The sequence below is a fragment of the Lonchura striata genome, chromosome 22, assembly GCF_050655825.1.
Source record: "Lonchura striata isolate lonStrDom1 chromosome 22, ASM5065582v1, whole genome shotgun sequence".
Lineage (NCBI taxonomy): Eukaryota > Metazoa > Chordata > Aves > Passeriformes > Estrildidae > Lonchura > Lonchura striata.
Window position 1 is genome coordinate 2,489,963 of NC_140724.1, and position 10,421 is coordinate 2,500,383.

At 45.1% G+C, this 10,421-nt stretch overlaps 1 protein-coding gene across 1 annotated transcript in view; it reads right to left on the reverse strand.

Moving 5' to 3' along the window:
* Positions 1–1,248: 1,248 nt before the first annotated feature.
* LOC146765586 (uncharacterized) overlaps positions 1,249–10,421 on the reverse strand; it is a 90,119-nt gene continuing 80,946 nt past the window's right edge. The window contains exon 4 of the transcript XR_014949844.1: positions 1,249–5,247. The gene's annotated coding sequence lies outside the window, so the exon portion shown is untranslated. The remainder of the gene's footprint in view (positions 5,248–10,421) is intronic.

Sequence of the window (10,421 nt, forward strand, 5' to 3'; positions counted from 1 at the left end):
ACAAATAATTAGGGAAGGAAGAGGCAGATTTGTAAATATTTACACTCTGAATGTCAAACCTGAAAGAGAGGGAGGCTCTTCTCTCCCCCATGGACACTTCCAGGCAGCAATTACACACAACTGCAGTTCACAAGATCCCTTTCGTTGTCTATTTGCTCAGGCATCACGTCCCGGGGTTTGTAAACAGTGCTGCAAACCCGAATTTAAGGAGCTGTAAAGTTGGAGAATAATTTATCAGTGAAAATCTGCCAAAAAAACCAATTAGGAGAATTTGTTCTTCATTTAAAGCATGGCTGCAGCCCGCTCAACAGGAGAGGCTGGAGGGAGTTTCATCCCTGATTTCCAGCGCTCCCACAGGGCTGGGAAGGCTCTGCTGGACCAAAATCAGGATTCACCCAGCAGTTCTTCTGGAGATGCCCTGGTTCCAGTCCCTGCTGGAAGGGCAGAGGGCAGGGCTTGACCTCCAGGCACAAAAATTTGGGCACTTTTGCGTCCCTCGAGCTCCTGATGGACGGATTCGTGGTTCAAAGCTTTGAGCGGCGCTTCCAAGAGCTGCAGGGAGGAGCAGCAGAAATTCTGCATTTCCCTCCGCACAAAGGCAGAAGGGCAGTGGGAGAGCAGGACCAGGGCAGGGCATGGAAATGATTTCAATCCTCCGGCGGAACGCGGCAGCTCCTTCCTGCGGCCACAGCAGAGGGAACGCTGCACAGACCGAGGGGTTTTGTCGTCACGGACGTGACTCCAGCGCTGGAAGAGCTGTTGGAAGCCTGGCAGTAAGTAGGGAGATGGGGATAATAATTAAAATAATACAATTATTAATATTATTATTAATAACAATTATAATAATAGTTGTCATCGTAATCATTGTCATCATCATTAAAATAATAGTAGTAGTAATATATATTAATAGTAATACATAGTAATAATACTAATAGTAATAAAATAGTAATAGTAAAATAATTAGAATAGAATAGAATAGAATAGAATAGAATGGAATGGAATGGAATGGAATGGAATAGAATAGAATAGAATAGAATAGAATAGAATAGAATAGAATAGAATAGAATAGAATAGAATAGTAGTGATACAATAATTATAATAGTAATATGATAATAATACCAATAATACTATAATAATAATAATAATAGTAAAATAACACTATACTATACTATACCAAAATAATAGTGATCCATTAATTATAATAATAGTAATGTGAGAATTATTATTATTATTATTATTATTATTATTATTATTATTATTATTATTATTATTGCAGTAGTAATAGAATAATAATAGTAATGGCAAAACAATAATTTAGTATATTATACTATAATATAATAAAATAATAGTGATCCAATAATAATTATAATAATAGTAGTGATATGATAATAATAATACCAATGGTATTAGAATAATAATAGTAATAGTAAAATTATATAAATGAAAATGATGATGATCATCATCATAATAATAGTAATAATAGTAATAGCACTAGTAATAGCACTAATAGTACTAATAGCACTAATGGCACTAATAGCACTAATAGCACTAATAGTACTAATAGCACTAATAGCACTAATAGTACTAATAGCACTAATAGCACTAATAATACTAATACTAATACTAATACTAATACTAATACTAATACTAACAATAGCAATAGCAATACTAATACTAATACTAATACTAATACTAATACTAATACTAATACTTCATCCGCAGAGTTCCTTCCGTCAGTGCACTCTGTTCTCAGCTGGCTGGCAGCACCTCCTGGGCAGGCCGGCCCCGGGCACTGGGATCTTCCCTTTGCTCAGGTAAAGCTTTTCCCCCTCTGGAGAAGAGACGAGTCCCCGCAGGGAGAGCAGAGAGCCCCTCACATCCAGGGATTTCCCTCCCGGCCAGGGCCACGGGGCGCTCCGACCCAGGAAAACCCCCCCGGCTCCCCAGGCAGGCCAGGGCACGGCTCCAGCGCCGGAATTCCGCAGCTCTGAGCAGCGGCTCCGGGCAGAGCCGGGCACGGCCAGGGGCACCGCCGCAATGGGAATGCTGATGATCATTCCAGCAAACAGATGGGGAGGTCTGAGCCAGAGCAGGGCCACTTGTCAAACATCCGGGACCGCAGGGATGCGGCGCCACTCCGCGTGGAGGAGCGCAGGGAGCCGAGAGGAAATGTTCCTCCTCGTGCAGGTTGTTAAATCACAGAGGCAATTAGTATGAAATTGTCTTGGTTTGAAAAGACAGGAGTCTGTGAAGGAAGGCAAGAGCCTCCTGTGAAATGGAAAAGGTAAACCCCCTCCCTCTGAATTAACACAATTTCAAAATTAAAAGGCTCTCAGGCAAAGATATGGGAATGGGAATAACAGTTCTTTACTAGGACAAAAACTAAAAAAAAAAAAAAAGTAATTATTACAAACAAAACGTAGTGCTGGGGTCAGAGCCCTGCCACCCTGAGCAGTCAGGGTGTTGGGAACAGTCCAGTGAAATGGTGGCTGCTCCTCTGGAGGGGCAGATGGAATGCTGCTGGAGCGGGGATCTGGAGAAGGGTGGAGTTTTCTCTGCAGTCTGGGGATGGAGGAGCTGGGCCTGGTCTTCCTCTGGGGATCCAGCAGGAAGAAGCTGCTCCTCTGGGGATCCAGCCAAGGGCTGCCCTGGTGTCCCAAAAATGCTGATTTTCTGCAGGTAGGAATGCTTGGCTCCTCCCTCTGGGCGGAGCATCTCCCCATGGGCTGATGGAACTTTCCCAGCCATGCAGGGAGTCATTAATGGCCATGGACAGAAGATCTCTCCCCAGGGAGACATTGTTCTTGGGAGAGACAAGGAACCTGCCCCACCTCCAGCAGATGGGAAATGGAATCCATGCTGATCTCACAGACAGGACAGAAATAATGCCGATTGTTCTGGAAGGAAGCGCCATTTGCAAGGAATTACAAGCTCCTCAGCTTGACATCAGTGACCCAGGGGCTCTGCCCTGTGCCCATAATTAATTTAAAAAGGTAAAACTTTAATAGTAATAAAATAGTTATTAAAAACCAGTAATAAAAATTAGAATAATAAGAATTTGGATAATCAGAGTTCGGACCAATAAAGGACAACAAAAATCCAAAAATTACACACGCATTGCTCACTAACAAAGGATTAACTCTTAAAAGCAATAGCCTGTTGCATATTCATATATCTCATACATGATGCAAATATTCCTTTCAATCTAGGAATTTTTCTGTTTATTTTCAGCTTCTCCCCTCATCTTATAAATCACTCTTTTTGGCTCTGGGGTGTTTGGAAGAAGTCTGTATAGTCTGATAAAGAGGTAATAAATTTTGTCTTAAGAATTTTGGGTGTTTTGTTGTTATTTCTATGTGAAGAATTTCTTGGTTATCTTATCCATTCCTTGTGCTGGTCATATAAAGGTATCTTACATCATACAGCTTCTATTTTAATATTATGCTATCGCCTAAAACTTTATTTAATACACTACTTAAAAAAAAGATTAATATAGTTAATTAAGTTACGAAATAACTTTCTAACATAACACATACAGTATTTAATTTAATATTTGCGAAGAGCTAATCATTTAATCTGCATTTTAAATTTAAATTGTTTTAAATAATCCACCACCCCTCCCAAGGAGTGTGACAATATTCACTCCTCCCAGTTCCCACACTGCATTCAGCGCTCACGGGGCGGATTTAACGCCCAGGAAATGTCAATTTGTGCCTCTCTAGCACGGCACTGACAGCTCTGACTGTTTGTGAGCTGGCACGAGGCACCCCGGGCACAATGTGGCTGGAACTGAGTTATTGCTGCTCTTCCCTTTAGAGGAGAGCAAAAGCCATCGGATCGGGATGGATTGAAGCAATTCCATGCTGGGGAATAATTCCGCTCCGGTCTAAGTGCAGGTGTGGAATTTTAAGTGGGAAATTGAGATCTCCCGTAAATTTCCCTCCATACTCAAAGTCTGTCTGGGCAATTAAGACCCTGAATTTACTGTTTGCTGTCCAAGGGCACAGAAATGTTACACCCTGGAGCTGTGGAACACCTTGGAGCTGAAATTAAGTTGAAACCTCCACATAATGTAAAGATAGTTCAGACTGACAGATCTTGGATATCAACTCATGTTCCGAGCCACCCCCCCCCTTTTTTTTTTTTGAGTATTTACCACCATCCCTTTGAAAAGGTGCTAAATTCAGCTGCTTGTAGCAGATCTGGAGAGTTTTGCACTTTCAAGCCCTTTCCCATCCCATATCGATTATCAGAGAGCATTTTCACATTATCATTCTGCCAAGTTTTCATCCAGCGGAATCATAAATCCCTCCATCGATCCCTGGAATGATTAAATCACGAGTCTGGACCCCCAGGCCTGGAGCAGAACTCACAGAGAGCAACAAAGGGCTTTAATTAGGCCTGATTGGGCCTGGAGCCCAATCAAAAACCAGACATGGGCTTTGTTCCTCTTCCCAGCTTCCTCCCATTAAAACCGCTGGTAAACCTGAGGGGGATTCTGGTTGAAGTAACGAAATCAATTTTTTGGGGACCCCTGTGCCTTATCCTGGGGGATGGAGGGGCTGCTCAGGACATTCCAGGGGTGGCTGTGCACAGCAGATCCCCTGATCTCCTCCGTTGTTTCATTATTTCACCCCCTGAGAACCTTGGCAGTAATTTCAGCCTGAGGAGGAGCCCAGAGGTGCCCGGCTTTGCAAAGCCTGGCCCAGCAGCAGCCCTCTGTCTCCGTGAAGGACAGAGCTTTCCTCCCATTCTTCTACTTCCCGAGACACCAAACGAAGTCTCCTTCGCTGCTCAGCTAATCCTTCCTCTGTCTTGGAGAAGAGATATGTTTTTGTCACTTCCTCCTGCTGATAAGACTTGTATCAGAGTTGGGGGGGAGTGAATTGCAATTTTTCAATTTAAAAGCCTGCTGGTATCAGCCGGAGCCTTGGTTAAACAAATCCCTTGTGAGACGAGAGATAAGAGGCAACATTTTTGTGTATTAAATACGAGATGTTTCCCGTGCTATAGGCAGCAAGTAAATGTCTGAAAATTCCTTCTCGTGCTCATTGATAAATACTGGTTAAATAGTGCAATTAATGAGATCCCAGCCAATTAGCTGCGCTCTGCTTTGGCTGCTCTCAGGGCTGGGGGGGAGTTGACAAAGACATCTCCAGCAGGATCCAGCACCTCCCTGCTCTGTAGCGCTCAGCTGTCGGTGCCTGGCAGGTCCTGGACAGATGGACACACACAGAAGCAGTGCAGCTGTTGGGGAAGATGAAACAGGAAAGCCTTATAAACGTGATTGCCTGGCTAAAGATTTTGAGAATATAGAAAATATAAGTGAGATCGGAATGAAAGCAAGCTTTGAGATGCCAAGCCTTGGTTACTGAACGACTGGAAAACAATGGCTGGAGGTGATCCCCTTTTGATGAAACAACACCCTGTGCTCACAGACAGCTCCAAGGGGCAGAGCAGACCCTGCTAGCTTGGCAAAAGGAATCAAAAGAGTAGTTTTTAGGGTTTAAAATGTACCACAGTATGGTAATGTCATGATTCTTATGGGCTGTATAGAAATGCTGTAGGATTTGTATCTTGTACCGGATTGGTTAGTGAAAATTAGAAAATTCAGCACAGAAGATTTATTGTATTGCAACGGGAACTTTGTTCTTTTACTCTTACTCTTGAAGCGATACACAGAATAAATAACTAAACTCCACACCTGGGGTAGCTGTGAAGTGGGTGTGTATTGTCAGCGCCTGGCACAAGTGAGATCGCTCTCCACAAACCTGTGCCCCAGCCTCGGTCTGACCCACACTTTTATTCCCAAATTTGTTTTATGTGCAATATATCACACAGCTCTGCCCGAGGATTTCCATGATTTCCATTTCCATGAGATCCATCCCGGGTCGTTCACGCGGTGATCAGCGCCTGGGGTCCCGAATCTCTCCAGCCATGGCCCATCCCCATCTCCTGCCCAGCCACATCCTTTTACTCGTAAATCGGGTTCCAACACACACCAGGTTTCACCTGCGAGGGTGGGGGGACTCCTAATACAAACGTGTATACTCCAAATATTCAATATCACATCTATCATACTAGAGATGGCGCGAATTCTATCTACTGCACATACCAGTGCTGAGTAAGAACAATTCAGTGTCAGGAGTTGGTGAATCCCTTGATGAAGTTTACAGAACGCTGCATTCACACGGATCTGCCCGAGGATTTCCATGAGATCCATCCCGGGTCGTTCACGCGGTGATCAGCGCCTGGGGTCCCGAATCTCCCCAGCCATGGCCCATCCCCATCTCCTGCCCAGCCACATCCTTTTACTCGTAAATCGGGTTCCAACACACACCAGGTTTCACCTGCAAGGGTGGGGGGACTCCTGATACAAACGAGCACAACCTAACAGGTATCCAATATTACACATTTCATACAAGGAATGGCGTGAATTACGTTTCCTACACGTAACACCTGCCTTGGGGAACGGGATCCCTCTGGTGCCCAGCAGAGCTGGGCTCTCCCACTCGGGGTGAAGCAGTGCAGGATGTCAGGAAAGGGCCGGAGGCATGGAGCAGTGTGGCAGCAGCTCTCTGCCCACAGAGAACATCACACAACTTTCCCAGGCATTAAAAGGCTGTGAGAAGATCAGAGAAAAGGACGAGAAACAATTCTTGCTGCATCTGGTATTGTGCACGTGTGCAATGTGTTCCTGAGACCTGTTTACCAAAGGGTGGTTTCCTAATTAAACAATGGTGATGGTGTTTTAATTAAAGGACCAATCAAGCGCATCTGTATCGTAACTGTCTATAAAAGAACGAGATTTCTTAATGAAGATTATTATTGATCAACCTTCTGCAATACATGGAGTCTATACCAATGATTACCTGGCTGGGGCCATCTACAGCGATAGGGCAGCACAGCCCAGGAGCCTCCTGAGGGCAGCAGGGCAGGATGAGCACATTCCCAAACCATTCCAGGCAGGATGAGCACATTCCCAAACCATTCCAGGCAGGATGAGAACATTCCCAAACCATTCCGGGCAGGATGAAAACATTCCCAAACCATTCCAGGCAGGATGAGCACATTCCACATTATTCCAGGCAGGATGAGCACATTCCCACACCATTCCAGGCAGGATGAGCACATTCCCACATCATTCCAGGCAGGATGAGCACATTCCCAAACCATTCCGGGCAGGATGAGCACATTCCCACACCATTCCAGGCAGGATGAGCACATTCCCACATCATTCCAGGCAGGATGAGAACATTTCCACATCATTCCAGGCAGGATGAGCACATTCCACATCATTCTCCTGGAATTGCACAGCCCAGGAGCCTCCTGAAGGCACAGCCAGTCAGGATGAGCATATCCCCACACATTTCCACATCATTCCAGGCAGGATGAACACATTCCCACACCATTCCCCTGGAATTGCTCATGGACAATTTAATTTTAACCCTCTGGTGAAGGGTCCCTGCACCCAGCCCTGGCCAGGGGCTTTTTTGGGGTCAGCATTAGAGCCCTGCAGCTGGGAGTGGCCCCCAGCCGGCACCTCGGGGCTCTCCCTGATCAATAATCAAACAGCCATCCATTAGTAATCAAAGCCAGCCACTGATCAGTAATCAAACAGCCATTGATCAGTAATCAAAGCCAGCCACTGATCAGTAATCAAACAGCCATTGATCAGTAATCAAAGCCAGCCACTGATCAGTAATCAAAGCCAGCCACTGATCAGTAATCAAAGCCAGCCATTGATCAGTAATCAAACAGCCATTGATCAGTAACCAATTCCCAAAGGGGAATTGGGAGCCCTGAGCTCGCCGCTCCTGGGGTTTGCCTTCTCACAGTCCAGAAATTCCAGGGAAACACGGATTAGGATCCGTCCCCGTGCCCTTTCTAAGTGAGACCCTGACCATTTTCATGGCTGTTATCACTCTGCTCCCGTTCCCTCTCAGCTGAGTGGCAATTCTGGGAATGTTCCCAGCCCAGAGCTGCCCCAGCTCCCCTCCTGTCCCATAAACCTGGAGGAGTTTGTTGTTATTTTTATGGAGTTATTCTGCTGTGCCTGGATTTATTCATTTCAATGACTGCTGGCTTCTTGAAGGGCCGGATTATTTTGTGGAGACTTCCACTTTATGTTCTTTACAAATGAAATCTTTCACAGTTACACGGTGTTATTTTTATTTATATTTTATTCTCTCTTCCTGGCTATTTAAAATAAACTGCTTGCCACAGCCCCAGGAGAAAAATCCTTCAAAGCTAATGACCTTGTTAAAGGTTCACTCATCACAGTAAAATGTCAAACAAGGTACTTTAAGGTAGCAGAACTGGATGGCAAATGTAGCTTTACATTATTATTTAGGGGGAAAAAAGCTCCTGCAAACCCACACCTAGAGGTAGGGCTGTCGATTCCATGCATTTAAATGTCATTCTTGGCCATTCCTTGGCATTTTGTGTCAGGTTGAATATAACAAGGGCTCCACCAACATAAGTTAACAGAGCTGCTTCTGCCACTAAGCATTGCTTTGCCCTGGAAAAAGGCACAAGTGAGGATTTTGCAGGGGAAAAGGGCCGCAGGATTAAGGGTTTAATTTATTTTTGGGTAAGCGCTGCTGTCCCAGGGGAGGCAGCTCAGCCAGCTGCTGCAATTCTGAGCGTTCCCACCTCGCCAGCCAGGAGAAGCAGCCCCACAACCCCGGATCCCAAAACCTTCACCAGGTGCCTGGCAGGAACTGCCTGGTGCTCACTCTCCCTGCAGCTCTGGGAAAAGGGGCTGGAAAAGGGGCTGGAAAAGGGGCTGGAGCCCCCAAACCCTGCCACACCTCCAGGGGTTTTATGCCAATCCTCATAAAGGCTGAATTTTAACCACAAAGAGACTAAAATGGTGGCTCAGCCAAAGGGGGAACACCAAGCAAGGGCTTGGAGGACACACAGAGGGTGAGGCTTGAGGGCACCTTGGCATGGAGGGAAGGACAAAAATCCCTCTTTGGCCTGGCAAAACTCCAAATGTGTGGCTGCCACCATGGTGCCAGCAGGGATTTCTGTGTGAGGCACTCAGAAATTCCATATTTCACATTTCTGTGCTGATGCACCCAGAATTTTCCAGATTTCACACAGGGATTTCTGTGCTGGTGGCACTCAGAAATTTCCAGATTTCAAATTTCTGTGCTGATGCACTTAAAAATTTCCAGATTTCACATTTCTGTGCTGATGCACTCAGAAATTTCCAGATTCCACACAGGGATTTCTGTGGTGATGCACCCAGAAATTTCCAAATTTCGCATTTCCATGGTGATAGCACTCAGAAATTCCCAAATTTCACATTTCCATGGTAATGGCACTCAGAAATTCCCAAATTTCACATTTCCATGGTGATGGCACTCAGAAATTTCCAGATTTCACATTTCTGTGCTGATGCACCCAGAAATTTCCAGATTTCACATTTCTGTGCTGATGCACCCAGAAATTTCCAGATTTCACACCAATTTTCAGTTTCACTCCATGAGTGCAGAGCCTTATTCCCAGCCTCATGCCCAGCCTTTATTCCAAGTTCCCGGTGCTGCCAGAGCTGCTCTCCTGGGGGAGATGAGATTCCAAACCCTTTTCCACCTGAACCCTGCCACAGCACAGAACTGGAGTTGGGCAGTAATTAAATTCCTGGGCATTGCAGGCCAGTGTAATGTGTTAATAAAAAAGTAATTGCACCTCCATTGTTTCTGCAGGTTTGGGTAATTCCGTGGCACTTCCAATCCTCTGAGCTCACTCCCAGCAAGGGCTCTCGTCACCATCTGCTGATATTTAATTAATATATGCTAAATGTCCTGCTATATTATGAAATCTCATTTAGAAGTGTCCTTAGCTCAGTACAGGGCTGCCCATATTGCAGCAGGACGAGCAGGGACCTGGCCTCACGTTTCAATAATTCAGATTAAAAAAGGCTCATTAATGAGAGAGAGGTGTTATCTTCCCCCCTAGAAATGAGCAAAAGGGGAGGACAATTATTCCAGAAATGCAGTGAAATACCTGGAGATTTCCCAGAGGTAAAATTTATCTCGAAATCCTTAAGCAGCACCAGGCCTGGCAGTCCTGGCTGAGGAGAGGCAACGCCAGGAGCCGCAGATTCACTTTGGGGCTGGCAATAAAACAGGGAGAAGCCTCCTGCTCCCAAATCCCCGAAGATTTGCCCTGGGCCATGTAGTAAAAAAATGTGGTGAACCCCGACTCAGGGAAGAAATGATGAGGTCTGGCTCCAGATCAGAAGGCTGAAGGATAGCTTTATTAAAACTGTAATATATTGCATTAATATACTATTTAAAGAGATACTATCCTATTCTACATACTTATTTCTTACTTACCCAAGTAACTCAAACTCGTGACTCTCTGCTGAGAGTCCAGCACAGCTGGATCCGATTGGTCCTGGCTGTGAGATC